The sequence below is a fragment of the Camarhynchus parvulus genome, chromosome 1 (assembly GCF_901933205.1).
Source record: "Camarhynchus parvulus chromosome 1, STF_HiC, whole genome shotgun sequence".
Lineage (NCBI taxonomy): Eukaryota > Metazoa > Chordata > Aves > Passeriformes > Thraupidae > Camarhynchus > Camarhynchus parvulus.
In genome coordinates this window covers 53,493,677-53,515,795 of record NC_044571.1, presented here as the reverse complement: position 1 = coordinate 53,515,795, position 22,119 = coordinate 53,493,677, and the positions used below count along the sequence as shown (strand labels likewise).

Here is a 22,119-nt window from a genome sequence, read left to right as displayed (position 1 = left end):
ATACTCCAGTGGAAAAATACAACAGAATTTATTACAGATAAAAACAGAGTTCTACAGAAGTGTTCCTAAAAAAATGCACAAAGCCACCATGGTGTAAGGGCATCTTTTAAACCTACTTACTCACCTTTCTATCAGTATTATATGGTAAGACAATACACTGAAAGTGGTAGGTCTGGTACTCAGGTATTATTTCCCCTAGAAAATATTCAGTTCAACAGAGCAAGCTATTGAAATTATTATCCATTACTGTCCCTGCATGAGCATTCAACAAATATAAAATTTAGATGTATGTAGTAAGCAATCTCAATGTGGCTCATAACAGTCTAGATTTTATAAAATCTTTAGCAGCAAATTATTTAAAAATCTTAAATTCCAGTAACGCCGTAGAGTTTTATTTTGGAAGGGCTATTGGGAACTGTCACAATATGGAGAAGACTGAATCACCAACTATTACCACCTTATCTTCTCTTTATATTGAATATTTTTTGGTTCTTTGTGAAAGCTACCCACTTTTGTAATGTATTTTTTGAAAAAAATACCTTTTTCAGAGAAGAAGACATAATAATTTTACTTTCTTACAAGCATCTTTTTGTTGTATTTTTTTTCCTCACAGCCTGTTTAAGAGACTCATGTTACATTAGTAATAGAACTACGTTACATCAGGAATTTTATAGACCCAGAATCTCCCAAGATTTCAGTCAAGAAATCTATTAAATCTACTGAAAAATGAATCTTTTGACAAGACATGGTAGACTCTTAGTAATGGCTTTACTCTTTTTGTCATAATAGGTCTCTTAGTACCATCACACAGTTACAAAATCATTAAGACACAGCCCCTGTCTTTTAAAGGGTAAGAAAAGTCATTAAAAAAAACCCTTTCCCAGTAGAGGACTATATGCTAATGCCTGAATTCTAAATAAAGTAATATTGTACAAAAAACACACCCTATATTTGGGAAACATCCTTCAATTGGCCGATGCTGCAATGTACAGCAAAGAATTGAAGTGAGCATATATTATGTCCATTGACTCTTTACCCTGAATCAGAAGGTTTTTTCCCCCCATTCATTGAGTATCTGAAACCTGATGGTAATTAACTATAAGCTGCAATAGTTGCTAGACTGCAAGAAATCTCTTCTCAGGTTAAGGGCTCTCTAGATATTTTTTAAATCTGAGTACAGAGGCTTTAAAAATTAACCCTAGAAGAAGTAGTAAAATCAGAGTATACTAATTAAAAAGTCTGCTGAATCAAGAGGAAAGTATTTTACTAACTCCGCTGGAGTTTGAATTTGGACCTTGAAGACTGGTATGAAAAACCATGACCAATGGAAGTGGCATTACATAAATCCCTAAAGACTGCATTACTCAAAACCTTTCTCCCCACAGAGGTCATTCAAACATGTTCTGTGATGCAGCACACTGAGAACAATCTTTAAAAATAGTGTTAATGTTTGTAAGAGAAAAAGTTAAAGAAATCTTACTGTACAGGTGAGTAAGCATCTAACAACTCTGGCAAACATTATGATCTTGAATAGTATTATTAAGCCAAGTCTACTGTGATACCCTGGTGATATCAGTTTGTTGCATCTAAATTCCTGTGATGGATTATTTCCACAGTCCCATTCAAAAAATTCCATAAGTGGAAAATGACAATATTAAAAAGGTTTGGGTTTTTTTCCTAATTATAAGTAAATATTACAGATAAAATTACAACAAAAATTTTAAAAACCAAGCAAATAAATTTAAAAACAAACAAATATATAAACCAAACCAACCAACAAAAAATAAACTAAAAATAAATATAATAAACAAAAAGAAAGAAGCACAATTTCTATGCATTTCTTAGTGAAACCAGTTGTCCTGGTCTGTCCCTTCAACTGCATGTCTTCTCACTGGAAGAAAAGGTGAAGTGATGGATTTTGCATTCAAAAGCACAGATACATTGTGTTCTTTTACTTTTCTTATAAATGCCTACAATGAGGCAGAGAAAGAATGACAAGGAAAGGCTTATCATTAATTGTGGGCATTGTGATGGTTGATTCCCTCCACACAATGCCTTCTCAGAATCTGAGAAAAATTAAATATGTAAAAAAGAATATCAGAAAGGCAAGCAAATTTTTATGCAAGTATTAAAATGAGATGCGAATCAGATGAGTGTATGTTTTTAAGAAATTCTACTCCACAAAAAGAATAGAAAATTAATTGCCTAAGAAATAATGTGTGCACACATTAAGCTTTTCTTCCACTGAGAAAAGAAATATAGACAGAAACATTTTTACATTGCAAATCTACTTCCTAGGTCAGGCTGAATATATACATTTTTATATATACATACATATATATATATAAGTTCCTCAGTGTAGCAAATTAATAAACATTTCTGGGTTATGATCAGATATTTATGCTAGAAACAACTGGATTTTTTGCCTGTTGTGCATGTCAAAATATCTAAATTTTAATACAAAGTTAACATTTCATGTTAAAGGCTGGCCGCTGTTCTCACATTTTCAACATTCTTAGCATGCTAGTAAAACTAGAACTGTCACTCCTATTTAAAAAAATAACCAAAATATCACAGTCACAGGAGATCAATCTGCTTTAAATATTTGAGATATTATTTATGTGAACAACAGTTTTTATCCAGTAAGATCTCCTTGCACTCTTTAAATGAGCAGCTCAGTATGACAGAGGAAACATAACAATCAGAACAAGTCATTCATATATGACAATAAAAATGATTCCTTCCAATGTGATGATGAAAAACAGATTTCTAGTTCTTCAAGGTATCACACATCACAGTAGAGAATCCTTTAGACTGAGTCCATTCATCAAAGCCAGCCGACTATGTTAGCAGATGAGTTACTGGAACACTACGCAGTTCTTTTTCAGCAGCAAAATTGACTATATTCACAGGTTAAAATGTAAATAGTAGAAACTGAATTGTGACGTGAATAGTATCATTGCAATATAATAGAAATAAAAGGAATACATGAATAATCATGTAGCCTTTCTCCTAAATAGTCTCCTATTGAAAGTTCCCAACAAAACTTCAGAGTAGAACAAAACTTATCTCACATCTGTGCACATTCACTAGCTTCCCAGCTGAATCCAACACATTATCAGAGAAAGTCAGAATTCATGATTTTAGAAAAAAATCTTGTGGGTTTTTTAACAGGCAAACAACTCTCAATTAACGCCAACCCTAATTTAATCCTTAATGTAAGACATTCATAATCTCTTAAAATAAAAATGTGATTTAAAAGGAAAAAGAAAAAAAACCCACAAAAAACCAACCAAACAAACAACAAAAACCAAGACCGAGCAGCTGTACGCACTTTTAATCTTCAGAAAAGCATGTGTTCCAAGAATCATGTTTGTTTTTAAAACATCTGTAGATATTATATAGAAAATTACATTCTGCTAAAAAACAACATATTGCAATTACAGATCACACGCACTGATATTCTCATCTTATGCCTACCATACCGACACTTCATCTAATACTGATATAATGAGCATATGTACCACCTACAAGTTATTATTGCAATTAGAATACATTTTTTATTTGAAAAAACTTTTATTTGTAGAAAGAAATAAGATCAATTTAGCTAAACCCTTATTTTGTACCAATCACACTCTAAAAAAAACAAAACCTGAAAATGGGAACAGAAAGTAGAAAGCTGCATAATTCCCATTTGAACAGAAGGTGTGAGTGATGTGTATTTACAAGAAAATATCTTTTAAAGAGATCACCTTTTTCACTTTCTATCCTAGCTCCAGTATAACAGCCCTTAATGCTATTGGCATATGCACCTGTCAATTGATCAATGTCTATTGTGTTATGTAGCCAAGTGTGGGAAGAGCATGTGATAATCAAATCTCTCTATCTAAAGGTATATTTGAAACTTTCTGCTATCTTCTGAACTCTCATATTCTTCGGCTTTCAGCTTAATTACCCAGATGTTTCCACAGATGAGCACTGACTCCATCAGCTACTCTTGCGTGTAGGAGCAGGCTGCTGACAGGTGGCTGTACCACACTCACCATTCTCACAGAGACAGTAAAGCACAATGCACTTCACAGGGAAGCTGGTGATACAAATCCCCCATTTGCACTCTGATGTGACTTTTTGCTCTCTACAGTAGCACTGCTGGCAAATGATAGAGGAGCTCCCTCCCCACACTCCACAACACATCAGTAATGCTCCACAATTCATGCACTGCTTCCAACAGAGGAGCAGCCGGCTTCCACTGACTCACCTTGCAAGTGGATGCTCACATGCCAGTGGGAAATGAAAATTGATTCCTGCAGATACACTGCACCAGGTGGTTCAAGTATTTTTCCTGGATATGATGGAGGGGGAAAGGGAAATGGGAATCAGGGTCTGCAATAGAGAAGGATCTGCACTGGAAAGATAGGAACAGCATCACCTAAGGCAGAATGTCTATTTTTGCTGTTACAGTTCCCAACTAGAATCACAGAACTCAATCACATCCAAGGGTAAACACAAGTTGTTTCTTTACATGTTAAGTAGGGCACACAGATCCTGTACAGTAATGAGTAATCCATTATTTCTGTGCCTCCCTCAGAAAGTCTGTCCCTTAACTATGCTTCAGAGCAACCCTGAGTTTTTATTGATACCACAGACCATAAATCAAATCACAAAAAGGTCAAAGCACAGATTGGAAAATAATTTTGGGCATTTAAAAATCCAAAAACTTAATGATCACACATGTGCATCTACAAGCCTGATACAAGTACCCACATTTCTTAGCCCTTCTCAGGTGCAAAATAAAGTATTTCCAAATTGTATATTTTTTAAATTGGAGGCATTGCAAAAGCATACAATGCCAAATCCTATTCCATCTCTATATATTGTCATTTATTATAACATTCTTAGAAAGAAGAGAGCTGGCCTCCTAATCCAGATATGTCTAACAAATGTTCAAAAGTTTCTGTCAAGATTGGTTAGTCTTAAAATTTTATATCTCTGCTGGTGATTAAACCTGACTACAAAAATATTAGGATGTTGTTCCTGGAGCAGAAGTTAAAAGACAGAACACTCAAGTGACAACGTCAAGTTGTGTGAGATGAAAACAATGAATGTATACACAATACAGATTTCCAGTGAGTGAGAACAGACATTCAGAAGTGGTTCAATGAGAGATCTAAAACACATCCCTCCCATTATGGACAAAAAAAAAAAAAAAAAAAAAAAAAAAAAAGAGTCTCACTTGAGTAAGGAAGAGTAAACACCTGCATGGTATATGACAGCTACTCAAACTCAATCGTGTCTCTTTGTCATCTAATCAGCATGATAATGTATGCAACTCCTCAAGCAGTAAATATGTGACTCAATGACTACAATGACAAGTCATGAAATCACATAAGAAAATGTATGCAAGAAAAGCTAATTTCTCTTTTCCCTATTTTTTAATACCTTCCACCATCCTTTAGCATGTACAAAGCTAGAATGTTGGTCAAAACACAAAAGTTGAATGTGAATTCATGTGATTAAGAAAATTCATTTCTCCTCCTTACCCAAAATAGGAACATATTTCAAGCCTCACTAACAATTATTAAAAAATAATAATTCCAAGAGTATAGACTGACTGCCCAGAGTCACTACATCTGTTGTATGAGTGCCTTCAGCTTTGCTATGCAGTTGCAGAGCCAGATTGAGCATGCCCAGCAACATGTTCCGCAAGAGATGTATTTCAGCTGGTTTTTGTCCTTATATATATACACGTGTTTTGACAATGCTCTATTATGAAGGACACTGCTGTCAGGAGCAATCTTTTAGCAGCTATAATGTATAGTCTTTCAGAAAACCATGCAGAAGGGCTAGGAAAGTTACTGTATTTAGGAAACAGTGTTTTATCAAATCTTTACCTGTGTTTACCATGTGAACAGTAAATCTTTTCTTTCTACCAATTCCCATCCACTACTTAATGTGCAAAGGGAATGTACAGGTTTATAGACATAGTAATTTGCTTTATTAGAAAACACTACTTACAGCCTTTTGCGAACATTAATACCTGGTGGTTATTTTCTGCTTTTTAATACTAAAATGAAGACCTCAGTTTTTATATGTGCAATAATATTGTTGCTGCTGTAAAAACAGATTTGTGTTACTCAGACCTTAGACTGTTTTCACAGTAGGTCTGGTTACATGAATTCTAATTATCTTCAGCAGAAAAAAAAGTGGAAAACTCTTGGAGTCATGAATTTCTAACGTACAACAGTTTATTCTCTGTAAATAACATACAGAGATTATACAGAAGATAGTGTTTTCCCTTCCAGAAAGAAAATAATTATTTTAATAGAATTTACTGCAGTAAATATTAGTGTGAAAGACCTTAGTAGTTAACACCAAATGAATCTTTCAGTCTGGAAAAAAAAAGCAGATGAATTCCTCAGAAAGCAGCTAACCGCTAAAGAGGGAAAGAAGATATTTTAGATGAAGATTCATAAGAACATACAGTTCATCTCCAAAAGCAGTTGGAGCTAAGACAGCAATAGTTCAGTCACATATTTTAACTTTTTGATCTGCAAGGAATTGAGGCGATTATTTGCAGCTCCTGAAACAAAGCATACAGTTTTGCTAAGGAGCAGTTTAACAATCCTGATTTTTAGTTTCTTGGTTTTTTTTTTAATAAAGAATAACACTATACCAGTATCTGAAAAAATGGTCAAGAGATATTTTCTACAGCTCCCATCTATATGAATTTGATTACAACACTACAGTTTAAGTGTAGCTGTTCCAAAAAGAATCCTCCTTTATACTGAAGCCTCTCAATCTACTAACCATAAATTTCTAGAAATGAATTGTTCTGACATCCTGCCCTAAGAATAGAGACTAAAAGATGAGGTAACACCATAATATAAAAATTTTCCTCACATTTCTTTCACAGAATTTATGGCTTTTCTACCCACTTAGGCTCCTTTTTTTTTCAAGTTTTCATACTCATGTGTAATCATTTACCTGAATATTCACTATTACCTCTTACTGTCACTGGATTTGCATCAGGATCAGGACTCCAGATGAGGAGGAAAGCTGAGAGGATTGGGGATTTTTTGTTGGTTGGTTGGGTGGGTGGGTGGGTGTTTTTTGGTTTTTGTTTTGTTTATTTTGGTGGTTTTGTCGTTATTCTTGTTGTTCTGTTGGTTTTTATTATTATTTTGAGGGGCAGGGTTCCTTTCCTTGTTTTAATTTTGGCTTGTTTGATTTTAAATCACGATAAATGAAATAACTATCACTTTAAAAGAAACCTTGTCAGTTTAAGATACATTTTGGAAACCAAAATACAGTAGATTACTAACATTCTAATTGCACATTACTAAACTTTCCTAAGGAAGACTAAAGTAAGATTTCTAGCTTTCACATGTCAGAACCACAATACATTTGCTATTGAATATTCAGTACTTCCTCAGCTTCTGATTTCCACAGATAATTAAAATACTCCTATCTTTGAAGATGTGTTTTAAAATATACATTAAGTAGTTAATTAAACAAGTTACAAAGTGAAAAAAGAAGTTTTAAAAGTTATTGTGCTTAAAGAGGAGATAAAATTGTCAAGAAGAAATTCAAGTATACATTGAAAGTGTAAGCACCTCATCATAGAAGTGTATTTATGGTCCACAGTCCTAACTCCTATTTCCTACCTCACCGGAGTTTCTACTAACAGCAGAAAACTACTCAAGCCTTCATGACTTTTGTCTTTAAGATACTGCATCTGTGTCACATTAGAATATGAGCAAGCGACTGAATGCACATTCCCAGGTTTTTACACATGGAGAGCTATTTACAGAATTACAGAAAAGCTGTAAAAGAGAGAGAATATGATGATTAAGTCATTTGTAATATGTTCTATCTGTTCTGTTTCTTGTGGCTTCTCTGTGTTCTGTCTCAAAGTTTTGCTCTTCTATTTTCTCCATCTTCTTCAAAGACTTCCTGAAGCACCACAGGACAAACTAAGACAAACATGATTGGAGAGAAAATAATTTTCAGTACACTCCAGGAAGACCCCAAACCACACACTAGGCACTTATGCTTACACAACTGTGAAATAGCACAATGGGTGGATTTTGTAGGAAGTGGTGGATTCCAGTAAAACCAACCAAACATATACATCCATTTTCTTCACATTCAATTTTACAGTGGAACATCTATCTCTAAAAATGGAAGAAATTTTAAAAGAATTACAAATACTATTCTCTTCAGAAAAAAATATTACCTTTAAGAGTGACTACATTATAATGACAAAGCAATGAATTGATACAATGAAATATTGTATCTGTTTAACCTAAAATAAGCATATTTTAGATTATTTGGTGGAGAGATGAGAGCCTGCATCCTCCTTTCACTTAAGGAAACTGAACAATTTAGGACATTTTTCACACACCTGTGCCTTCATAAACCTCATGTTAAACTCATTATCCAATAACAATATCAGTCAGTTAATTACAGTATGTTTGAATGTTGTTGGTCTAAGATTTACAGCATAGAATCTTGGAGTTCTACATTTAAGGCAGAAGAGAGAGCGTAGTTCCACTGTTCAGTGCTGTAGATCTCATTGTTCATAAAAAAACATTAAACAGTGGCAACTACTGATGTTTAACTACTTCACCTTCCACTCTGTAAGGGAAAACAAAAGCTGACATGACCTTGCAATGCAAAGTAGTCTCCTACTTTTGTCAAATCAAATAAAAATGAACTTTAAAGATACTTTCATGCTCCAGCTTCAAAATGAGTTGTTACTGTCTTTTGTAGCACTTCTAGAATAAAAGAGACAGATATTCTTCTCAACATTCATCCTTAGAATTTGAAATTCCAGATAGGTGTCTCTTAATTTAACCCATAATATACATCTTTTTCCTTTTATGTAAAATATAACTCTGATCCGGAAGGGAGAATAAACATGTCAAACCAGAATTTAGTAAGAAATGGACTATGTATATTATCCTGCTCTTTAAAGAAAGTTATCTTTGCCAAGATACAGGCACAACACTTGTAATGGTTGTAAAAAACATATGTTTCCTTCTGCATTTCCATAGCAGAGAATTTAATTTATCCTCTGAGAAATAAGGTCAGGTATATTTAAATAAAAAACAGCAACAACAAAATGAAAACAAAACAAGACAACAAAACCAGGTGCTTGAACTATTCAGCACTTTACAGTTGATGAACTATTTGTCTTAAAAATATACAGATTTCCTTCTAATCAGCACTTGAGATTATCTACCTATTAAAAAAAATCATAGCAAAAAAGGCTCACTGAAATAGAGGGAGCAGATCAAGAATTAGAGACAGGAGACTGCTTGCAAAAGGCATTCTAAGATAACCTTCTTCTTGTCTAGACATTTTTAACCCTTAGCTAGTGTAGATTATAAGTTACACTGCTGCAGATGGTTCATTTATGCAGACCATGTGAAAATATAATAATTAGGCAATTTTCCCTGATGGGCTGCTGAACCCTGTACACTTTCAGAATCCAGGTGCTTAATTTACCTCCTTGGGCAGAAATTCTGTCAACATGTTCTACGACAGATCTATGACATGAGAGAATGACCAGGGATGGTCTTTGTGCGGTAAAACTCCTACACGTCTGCAGAAGGTGGCATTTATGGGAGGCTTGGGTGACAGATAGTAGATGCTGCAATTTTGCAAATTCAGTAATAGTTGGTGCTGCTTTGGTAGGTGGGTGGCTGCATTTCAAATTTAAGTTTAATCTAAACACTGTTTGCTATACGTGCCTCCTAGATATGCAAAGAAACAGGAAAATAGATTTTTTTTGCTTGTTTCTTTACATGCAACATATTTTTCTTAGTATGAGGTAGCTGAAATGTTTAGATAGTAACACCTATTCCCCATTTAAAAAGTTATATTTTTCAGAGTAAAAAAATTAAGAACAGTTTGAGCAGAACTTTTTCTCAAGAGATGTAAAGTACAAGTGAAATAATTTTATGCTAAAATTAAAAAATATTTGTGATGGTCATTACATTGAAAAAACCACCGTGGATATATTTTAGAGACAAAACTTGGTGGAATATCATCCTGAATGCCTAAGATGATAAAGTTATAAATACTCTGATGTTTTTAAGATTTAGGAATAAATCTTAACTGACATCTTAATGAAAAGTTCTCATACTGTCCAGTATACCTGCTTGTTCAAAAGGAACTTAGTATCTGAGGATAAGAAAAGCAATAAAGGAGGTTGAGAGATTAAAGCCCACTACTTTACAGGTCTGGAATATTTATCTATTTATTCTATTTTTAATTCATCTGACCATCTTCCCTCTGTCTGGTCCATTTGGCATACACTTTTTGTCTGACCTTACTGTCTGGAGATCATCTCAAAATGACAACAGAAAACACAGCATGATACGCAGTATGCATCTCCTAGCTTACCACACTTAGAAAAAACAAAATAAATTAACAGTCATACAAGTTAAGATCCCCTCCCAATCACTTTTAAAGAAGGAAAGAATAAAAGAGTGACATTTTCTATGTCTGATTAGAGAACCCCATATTTAAAAAAATAGGTATTCACGTCACATCAACACATGACTGTTTCACTTTCTTATAAATGAACTGCATGCCTAAGGATAAGATTGTCTGCTAGCAACATGTACAGACCATTATACCTCTACAAAGCCAAGGAATATGGTTTGTTTTTTTTAATCCAGTATATCTACAATATAGTTATACTAATACATACTTTGTTATGGAGATGTTAATAACTGCCTGCAATAGTTTCCCTGATATTCATTTATAATTTGCTTCCACCTATTAGCAAAAAAAAAAAAAAAAAAAAAAAACCATCCAGCGTTTGTATTATCTGAAAGTGTATTTTTTATCAATATAAAGTTAAAAAGTCATTCTTAGAAAAAATTACTACCCTTGCCTGTTTTACTGCTGTCTAGAGTTGCTATTTGCTGTACTTAGGGCTTTAAAAAAACAGAATTCTGCTCTGCAGCAGGAAGGATGCTGTGATTACCCATGAGTTGCAGCACACTGCTTAGAAAAGAAATACATATTTCAATATGGAAGCAAGAGAAATTCACCATTTGTTTAGAGATTGCTGATTGTTTGGTTTAGCTTTACTATTTCAATAGCAATTTTAGTATCTATTATGGATTAGCTCATCTTCGAATAACTGACTTAATTTCCTCTTTTAAGTTGGTTATTCTTTTATACAGACACAATGCTTATTTTAAATAGTTATCTTTTAATTTCCTTTTTTTTTCCTAATAAACAAGTAAAACTCATCTTGGGCGTATCTCTCAGACTTTTTTAAAAAGAAAAACAAAACAAAGGAAGAGAATTCACTCATGTATCAGTTTAACACAGTTAAACATAGAACATTACAATTGAACATGTACACATGGATCTTAATTCTTCTAGCAGATTCTCAAACTGTTCGCTTTACAGCCATTGAAGAAATAAAGTAAATTAGCCACTAAGCTTCATCTGAACAGCCACAATAGGTTTTCTCTCTCTCTCCTACCTCCTATTGTAAGTTATTCTCTTTTTTAAGGTCTGATCTTCCCAGCCAGAGAGCTTGCAGAGATTATCAAACATGGAACAGGTGGCTTCTAAAACATCCCTGTAACTACTGACAACTATCTCCCATCTGAGGACTTCTCACCATCCAAATCTTCAATTTCCTCAGGAGCACATTTTCCTAATCAACTCTCACATTCCTATTTAAACTTTCCATCTCACTGTATGCTACTAAAATGCTGTATTGTTCCAACAGTAATACTGGGCCACGGGTAACTGAAAATATGAAGTCACACACACTTCTCATACAAAGGCAGAAAGCTTCACTGATTAGCTCAAAATCTGATTCCAACTTTCTCTGGAGTTTTACCACTGTTTCAGAGAGTGAGGTGATCCATGAAACATCTCCTTAAATATTGCATTGTACCTTTCTAAGCATTGTACTTTGTAAAAACTGGGTTTTTTCTTTTTCTCTCTGTGCCAAAATTCAAAGCTGGTTATTCTGCCATTTGTAGCTTTGTAAAGACACAAAAAAAAACTTGCCTGCACCTAGAACCCTTTTTTTAAACACAATTTTCAAGAACATGTTTACAAAGCATGCATAACTGGGCACTGATGACTGTGGTGGGGTGGCCCTGGCTGTACACCAGGTACCTACCCAAACTCTATTGTCATCTTATTGCAAAGCTCCCATACTTTCTCGGTGGTTTCTCATGGGCATTTCCTCACAGCACCGACGCCTCCTTCTTCACAGCACAACCAACAAACTCTATCTCTCTCCTCACCCAGCTAACCCACTCTTTTGTAGCATTCATCTTCTTATTGGACACAGCTGTGGCCTATTAAGGGCAGGCCTGTTCCTAATCTTTGGTGATTAGTACAGCTGCAACTCCTCAGGTGTGAGACTACCTTCTGCACTATTCTCTTACATTCTAGCCCTCTACCATTCTGCTTCTCAGCAGGATGAGGGGAGAAAATAAAAAACTCAGTATTAGCCAAGTCCAACACAATGACTCTTCAGGAAAATGAGAATGTCTTGTTATGCTGCTTCAAAGAGCTTAATAAAACTAAGCCTGCCTATTTATGCAAGTAACATGCTATATAGCCAAGTATCATGCAAACCAAGATTTTAAAAAAAGAAAGGAAGAAAAAAATTTCAGTGAACTACCCAAGCACAATTTGACTAAAACAAGAGTTATTCTACAGCACAGTCAGAGATCAGAGACATGAAAGCAGTTTTATTCTGATCAATACTGATATGGTTCACAGAATCACAGCAGAAAGCAGTCAACCAGAGTTCACTATCGGCCAAAGAAATCTGACCTCCAGGGCTGGGATCCTACCATGTTTGAGACCCAGACAGGACCAAAATATTATTCACACACAAATTAATCATTGCCATTCTCAAAGCTGCCTTCTAAGGAAAGGCGTGAATGAATTAGCAAGAGGACTAACTTCAAATGAAGTTAGAGAGAAGATACATGTACATAGCTGTGCTTTGAACAACAGCGCCCATCACCTGCCTTTCTCCCAACACAGATCTCCTATTTGTCAATAAAATTATGATAAATTACCGAAAAGGCATCTGCTCTATATATTGGTCATTGGGTTGAAATACACTTGGGTAAGGTTTTGAAATTTGCATTATCTAAAGAGTACACTATGACTTTAGGCTGAGACATATTTTGTCTTTAACAAGAGTTAATACTGAAGGAGATTCATGGGAATTTGTCTTATTTTTTTAAAATACAGATGCTAATGACACCATAGAGTTTAAATTTCACATCAGAGGCGATTTCCCATGTATCTGGAGTCATTCCTTCACCAAAAGAAAAAAGAGAAAAGGAAAAGAAAAAGAAAAAAGGAAAAAGAAAAAAGAAAAAAGGAAAAAGAAAAAAGAGCGGGACTAATGAATGAAAGTTATTTTATTTTCTAGGCTTTGCTAAATCTATAGGATTCCACCTCTCCAGGCCTGTTTCCAGTCAATTCACTGGAGTCCAATTTGACTTAATGATTCTAGCTGATATGAGAATGCAAATAGTTAACTCCTACATCATTATGCAAGGTGATCAGTGAAGGGAATGCAGGAAGGCACTGCCTCTTCTGTCAGGCCACATGTTCAGAGGCATGTCACATAGAAAAAAGGTTGAAAGTTGAAAAGTTGAAAGTCCTGAGTTCTGCAAGCAGTAGAAAGCTCAGGTTTACTGCTCAAAAAAGATAGCACAGTCTATCTAACTTTTATTGCCACCAGGTATGGCACCCCCCAAGAAGAGGCAATAAATCAGATGAACAACTGATGCTAATTCAGGTAGGATTATCTCAGCAATTACGCCATATTGTCCTACTCCACTTTCAAAATGAAGTCTCAAGCCATCACTGAGGAAGGCTGTACAGACAGAGAAGGTTATTTCTGATTGGTTTCCCATGAGAAATGTCTTCTTCAAGGAAAAAGAGGGTTTCTCAAGGGAATTTGCAAGCATAGTAACATACTATGTCCAGTATGGGTACCCTGAATCTACCAGGAAAGCCTGACTTGATTACAGTCTTGATCATTGTGTAGTGATCCATACCTGGAAAAATAAGCAAAAAATGATGGTTTCTTCTAGTTCAGTAGCATTTTTACACTTACAATACACCACGGTAAACAATTACACACTTTGCAAGACAGTGAAAGGTGTGAAAGGTGTTACTTTTTACCTTCCCTTCACTGTTTCTCAGCAGAATGCAAGCATAAAAATGATGCCAACTGCCTGCAGTAAGAGTCACTTATCTCCATCCAAGAATTTCAAGTATTTTTCAAACAACCAATTCCCTCTACCTTCACTCAAACAAAAAAAAGAAAACCCACCCTATATTCGGATATAGTCAAGCAAAACAAACCACCAAAAATGTTCCCTAAATTCAAAGTCAACTGAAGAAACTCCTATGTCTCCAACAGACCTTATTCCCAATCCCCCACCCAAACTCTTATGTCACACCCGCACTTTGTAAGGGCTTTATCCATAAAGTCCCTAATTTCTTTTTTCTATCTATTGCCATTGCTCTATATCTCCTTTTCCTTTTCTGCAGGCCTTAGAAAGGACTCACTAATCCTCCTCTCATACAAATGCCTGTTTTTCTGACATGCTGATGTTCATGTAAATGTGAGTTTGCACTTCTTCCCTTTTCCTCACAGTGGGTGAAGCTTATGTTATCTTTATGTTGAATGATAGGATAAACACAAAAGCAGAAAGAAATGAACGAGATAAAAAAGAACAAGATAAGCAACAGCAAGAAGTTTCACAAATCTCCTCAACTGATGATGCTGGGCTGTGACAAATCTGGCTTGCACAGATTCTGTCATAAGCTAGCAAAAAGACAATACAACTTTTAAAGGTCATCCCTATTTTCAAAACTCGGCATTAAAACAAGATGTTGCCTTTAATTGTATTTTACTGGCCAATAACTGTGTTGTTCTTCCCTTTTTCAAGTGCTGACATGAGTCACGTGCTTGTGAAACACAGTTGCCGCTCTTAGGTTAGCTAAATTTCATAAAAATACAAATATCAGTTAAGAAAGCAGCAGCACTTCTGTTATGAGATGGTGCCATTTATGTTTACAAGGACCAATTGGACCATGCTTTCTCTAAGAAACCAGTCAAAATCTCCAATCCTTTTTAGAGAAAAGGTCATGCTCAGCTTTCAGACATGCTTTTATTCAGCTACATGTTAATTAAGAACTTATCAATGCACATTTACCTGTAGATGCCTCACCAGCAGGTACTTCTTTTTAAATCACATTAATTGTTACGCTGAAGTATGGCACTAGCTAATCATATCATAGGTTATGTAATTTCATCACAAAAGTCATCTCTAAGTACATGGTATACATGCTTACAAAGTGATTTTAAAAATGTAATTCCAATGTTGAAGCAGTAAGTGAAGACTAAAAAAGGTTTAAGTATTTCCTGTATGTCCCATGGTAGCTCATCTTAGAACGTATTCCTCTAAGACACTTAAGCAGACAACAATTTTTCTTCTCTCAATGCCATTTATTGCAGTAAACTAGCACTTGCTTATCATAACTGTTCCATGTGCATCATGAAGATGTGATGATCTATGTCCTTAAATCCCATTTCTCACTTCCTCTTTCACCAGCCTGTCAGCATCAGGAAATTCAAAGCATAACAATTATGACAATTAGCATCAAAACCATTTGGCCATGACCCTACTATATTTTTCAGAAACAATGAATATTACCAAGTCAACACTTTGTGAAAGAGAAAGCTGAGCTGGATGTCAGGATAGCACAATAAAAGTACCATGGTGAGATGTGTGTGCAATCAGCCATACAGGGACTTAAACTAGAAGTGGTCTTATTATGCAAACAGTAGTCTCTGGTATGCAAATAAATACAAACAAAGCACAACACGGGACTCTTGAATAATACCAGCTGCTGCTGGCAGTCAAGAAATCATTTCTTACAATCACTTAAAAATAAACTAACACACACACCCATTCTAAACATGATTGCCATATATACACCCAAAGTGATCACAGGATATGACAGAAATGTTTTTAAAATTCAAAAGTCTACAACAACTTGTGGCCCTCTAATAGCGCATGTTCTAGTTAACCTACTTGTCTTGCCACTGGGCCGTCACCACCAACACAGCTATATAGGGTTTCAGGCTTTCATTAGGGTTGCAGAATTTGATTGTGTAAAGCAGTTTACAGAAGTAGAGTAACCTAATATACATAGGAGTAAACTGGAAGCGCAGGACAGACCCAAAGGACAGACAAAAGATGGAAAGTGTGAGTTTGAAGCATTATTAGCAGCCTTCATCTACTTTTCCCCCTGACCCCCTACTAAAATAAAAGAGAGGAATACATGTAGTTTTAAGAACAGCCAGAAGCAAGTACCAAAGAAGAGACTCTAAGTCCCCTTCTGTTTTAGAGTTCTTGCAGCAGCAATACTGAATCTGCATTACAATGGTTTGCCTCTGGGCAGCAGCAATACCATAGTATACTACTTTAACTATAAATGTTTAATCACTGCCTATGATCTCAGCACAGTCCACCAGTTTCATTTTGTGAGCATGGGCCAAGCTGTGCAGAAATATCCTAAATCAAGGTTTAACAGCACCAGTTAGAAATTATTCTGGCTGTGAATCCTCTTATCTCCTCTTACTCATACTCCCCAGCTCTGAAGGCAGACTGCTTTTCCAGCACAACTGTTTTACCTAAAGATGCACCCCACAATGCAGAGCACGTAGACAAGCAAATTAACTCCCAGTCACATTAATGTTATCTAGACTTCAGTGATATCCACACTCCTACAAGCTACAAAGCCAGCTGTCTGTTTTCTCTGAAGCTTAAAAGTCATAGTAGGACCCAGAAAAACTGAGAAAATGAGACTGATCGATTTCACTTCCATAATGCTGGTTTGCATAAAAAAAGGGGCTTTCTGGTAAGTAAAAAAGAGATTCCCTTATCCACTGGAAGAAAAGGAAAAACTGGAAACAAGGTAGGATATAATGGGAAGGTCCATTATGTGATATATTAAACTAAATATTCAGACCCCTGGGGCATAAATATGTAACAAATTGACATTCAACATCCTGTAGGCTAATTATGAGCAACTGCACTAGAAATCCTGAGTGAACTATTCACCTTCTGCATTGACAGAAATGCACTGGCATAACCTGACTTTAATAAAGGATTGATATCTCCACCATTGTGTTTTAATGAATTCTGATTTGATATTAGTAACAGCTTGCCCCATATTAGTGTAGTGGTGATGGCCTCCTACAGTTTCTCTTTGAAAATGAAATTAAATTAGGATCATAGAACAACAGATTTTGTAAACTCTAGTGAATAATCTAAAAAACTGGTCATTTGTAAACTGATCTAAAAGAAGTCTATAGGACATTAACAGAAGGAAAATTCTGTGAAATCATTTACTCAGAAGGTAAATAATTAGCTCTGAGCCTGTGAAATTTGTGCTAGGGATTAATGTGTGTCTACATTTTAGACAGTTAACTGGATTTGCAAAATATAACAAAACCACATAACCCTTCATGAGGTAATGTTATTTTCTTGGTACTTCAGTGGATGATTCTCCTGTGCATGTGTGCATTTTTTGTGCAGCTCTTTTTGTAGTAATGCGATTGTTTTACCTGAGTTTGGATGACATACCTCTGAGCAACCATTGCATGGTATTTGGAAAATTACTGCATTGTGAAGCCCCATTGCTTCAACTGAGGCTAAAATCTACTTTTCAGGAGAATCCTTTTAGTTGCTCCCACAAACATGTACCACAGATCTGATCAGCTGCTTTCCCACAAGAAACTGCTTCATTCTAATGAATGGTTTGTGATTGTTTGCTATGTTTTCCACTCTAGCAAAATGGAGCTGCAAGAAGTTGAATCAGTAGAGGGTACAATTATCCCTTCTCCAAACCAACAAGAGAAAGCCACTTGGGTATCTTGTATGTAGGATTGCTATCTTTATTTAAACATTTCCAATACATCACAAGCTTTGTGTTGGTTTATTCCACTAATTTTTTATCTTATGCAGTTTGAGATTTATATATTGCCCTTTGTCTATTGCTTTAGTAATATCTATATTCCCTTTAAAAATAATTAAAAAAAAAAACCACAAAAAAACCCCAAAGAAACAATAAAAAAACCACCCATCCCCTGATTAGATACAGGCCTTCTTACCTCTTATTTTCAAAGATAAAAAAACCCCAAATCTTTGTGGAGTCAGTAAGAAAACCTTGCAGGGTTTATCTGCCTTCAAACATCATGCATCTTGTATAACAGGTCAAGCTTTTAACTTGATATGCTCTGCTCACTGTAACAAGACAAAATGACAGGGGCCCAAATTCCAGCTCCAAAAAAGACATGTGATGCATTTTGGAAGCCCACTCTTCTCACCTCTCCCCTCCACTGAAAGGAAGGGGCATACCTGTTTTGATATTGTTGTTGTGAAGTGCTCATTAAATTATGGCTCATAGCAGGGGGCAAGAATACTTTTGACTAAATCTGTTAGCCAGCCTCCTGCAGTGACTCTCCTCTGGATTCCCCAGCAGGCATCTCTTTGATGTGCTTATAATAAATGGAATACAACCGGGAGAAATCAGAAAGGGCAATGTTGACAACTGTCATAGCAGGTTACAGCTTGAATGGCAACAGAGCAGAAGGTCTCGCTCTCTCTCTGTTGCTCTCATACCTCAGATCTCCTTAGCATCATTTCTGGTAGGCATCCAATCTCCATTAGCAAGAGTTTCTGGAAAATTGCATTCCTCCCTAAATTCTCTCTCTCTCTCTGCTGTAAATATAATGCACTGTTCCAGTCCACCAGGTCTTCTAGATTAAATGGTTTTGCAACTCTAACAGCATATCCACCATGACAGGCAAAGTGCCAAGATATAATTGGTGATACATAACAGAAATTATAAGCAATATTAATGGAGGATATATTTCAAGAGAAGAACTATTTTCATTCCAGAAGCATTTTTACACCATTAGGTAAAGGGCAAAAAATGTTAATGCTACTAAATATGGTATAATTCCTCAGCAACCATTTTTATCTGATGAATGCTATATATTTATGTTATACTGAAAATTGCCTCATAAATTATCTCATTTTGTCAGCACTAGAAAATTTGGAATATACGACAACTTTAAAATATTGACTAATAGCTGATAGTTTTGCATACTGCTTCATATATTGTGAAAGCATACGTTTTTTTGAATAAAACATTTCATGCATTTAAATACACATGCAGACTAATTTAATTGGTAATAGTAACTGTAAATTCCCATGAAGACAGGAAAATTATATCTCATCCCTGTTCTAAGCATTTCAATATCTAATAATGTTTTCAGCTCTTATTAACATGTTCCTTTGCAATATCAAGCATTAAGATGAAGGCCTAAAACCCTTAAAGGCTTAAAACTTAAAAACAATTAAGACACATAATAAAAGCTAAAGGCTTTTATTTGAAGGCTAAATACAAAAATCAAGGAAATCAAAGAAAGAAAAGTTAAAGAAGAACAAATTTCACACACACAACTGCCCCCCTGCCACAGTCTAATGAGATGAAAGGCAGAAGGTGCTTGATTTGAGATTTAACTTTTTCAAATCAGTCTAGAAAATTCCTGTTATAGCTGAGGCTGATCCTATGCAATCCAACTGGCTTTTAGGATTCCTAATTTCTATTATCCTATGAAAAATACCCTCCATGTAAGTAGGAATTAAAGCCTTTCCAACTGAAGGATGCCAAAATGTAAGCTAATACTGAGCAATAGTGGATCATTGTGTTCTTGTTCTGAATGACAATTTGGTGCATACGTGAGACAAGCCTGAGGCCTAACCACGACTTCCCACAGAGAGAGGAGGAACAGGCAGCATGGTATAAGCCTCACAGCAACACTTTCAAGTGCTGTATTTCAAAAATAAATCTCAGACTGTATGTGGCAGAGAGGACACAGGGACAGAAGGAATTAACCCTCCAAAGAACAATGTTAAGTTTTCACTTTTCAAAATCTTTCTGAAATTCATCATTTATAGAGTAAGCAAAGAACAAGGATAAAGTATTGATAAACAAAAACATAACAGTGATGAAATCACAGCACTGTTAAACTGAATAAGGGCTTATGCCAAACTTGAAGAGTAAGAGCAGTTTCAATAATTTCCACAAGAATGAATAATGACAAACAATCTAGGGATTCAATTTTACTCAACATATGCAAACATAGAGAAGATTATATTCTTGGACATTGAAGAAATTATTTGAAATGAGATGTCACATATTCTTTGAAGTCACTCCTGTTAATACACCATTGGGTTATTGTCACTGGCCTTAAAAGTTAACTGTCATACTATTTAATTGGAAATTCCAAGCTAATCTAAGTCCTCCTATCATGTTCCTGTCCATCAAACCAGTGTAATAGCTATTTTAAGCTTTTCCATGTGTGGGAGATCACTGATGCTGAAAAAATCACTTCATTGAAATATTTGTGTAATTAATTTTCAAAACCAACTGAAACAACACAAAAGAAGAGATGCAAAATACAATTATAAAGCAATAGTATTTCTCATCTTGACTAGGGACCAGGGATTAGAACTTCTATAAGCTTGTGTAAGGTTCTCAGTATGCACCAAAAGACCTCTCCTTCATGCCCACAATTCCATCTCCAGCTTTCTGTACTGAGCAGAGATGCTGACTTACATTCTAACCAGACCAGCACTTGGAGTCATACCTCAAAATCTTCCACTTGTTTTTAACACAATATTATGCTACTTCAAAAGTTGCCAGAGATAAAAGACTCACTAATCAAATCTGTAGAAGTTATTATAAAGAAGAGAAATTGAAAGTCAAAAGATCTCTGACTTGGCATATACTATTGTCTTTCCAAAATCTGATGCAACACGATTGCCTCCAGCTTCCTTAGAGCAACAAAGATATGCTGTTTCTCTACCTGTACAACAAAGCATTCCATAAGCATCACTAAGAAAAAAGGCTTAGATTATTTACTCCAGAAAGATGCTAGTCAGGTGAGACACCACCTATCCACACTGTCTCAATGTATGGCCTTGCAAGGCTCTGCAAGAAAATAGCCTGCTGAAAAGCTGTTGACTTACAGTGATATTTGTTTTCTAAGCATCTCCCTACATCACCTATTCTGTTCCAAAATTTTTTCCTGAAGAAAACAAACAAAAAAAATTAATAAGATACTCTTTCTATTTTTACTCATGATGAAAAACAAAACCATACTAGGACTTAGCTGATTTCAAAGCCAGCTTCTCTTTTTTCACTTGTTCCAGAAGAAAAATAAAAAAAAAAGAAAACAATTTGTCTTTTACTAAAAGTGATTCAAATATGACGAGAAATGTAGCTTTTCAAAATTCTAAATTTTAGTGATTCTTTTTTTACATAAAAATGTATATAGCACTGAAGAAGAATCTCAGAACCGAAAATCAGCTACAGCATAATCTTAGATTAAAAAGTTAGAAAAAAGTCAGCACAAAAGAAATTAAAATGATTTTTATAAATAGTAACAAACCTTAAAAACCTCATATGATTATGCTTTTAATTTTTTGCACTGCATAGGTATAGTTGCAGCTACTTTCTTAACAGCTTGAAGGGCTTAAGTTTTCAGCATTATACAGAAATTCTAGCAGAAATGTTAGCAGAAAGGATTGTCTGAATGCTCCTTTATCAATTTAAGAAGAAAACCTTCCAAAACATCTCCACTGGTCTTTTAAATTAAGGTTGCTGGTTTTCTACTGTAGAACCATAGAATCACAGAATGGTTTGGGTTGGAAGGGGCCTTAAAGATCATGTATTTCCAACCCCACAGCCGTGGGCAGGGACACCTCCCACTAGACCATGCCAGCCTGGCCTCGAACACTTTCAGGAATGGGGCATCCATAGCTTCTCTGGGCAACCTGTTCCAATTCCTCACCACCCACACAGAAAATAATTTCTTCCTAACATTCAATCTAAGCTTACTGTCTTCCAGCGGCACTCAGAATCACAGAAATTCCTGTAAGTGAAAGAATAAACTCTCAACATGTGTGTGGTAACAAAGACAAAAATAACAGCATTTTAAGGGGAAAAGTG

The 22,119-nt window shown here is 35.3% G+C and overlaps 1 protein-coding gene across 7 annotated transcripts in view; it reads right to left on the bottom strand.

Moving 5' to 3' along the window:
* Positions 1-22,119, bottom strand: part of PCDH9 (protocadherin 9) — a 670,749-nt gene that overhangs the window by 441,230 nt on the left and 207,400 nt on the right. The window contains exon 3 of one of the 7 annotated variants that reach the window (XR_004061373.1): positions 7,543-7,973. The exons of the other annotated variants lie outside the window; for them this stretch is intronic. The gene's annotated coding sequence lies outside the window, so the exon portion shown is untranslated. Of the gene's footprint in view, positions 1-7,542; positions 7,974-22,119 lie in introns of those variants that run through there. 7 annotated transcript variants of the gene reach the window in all.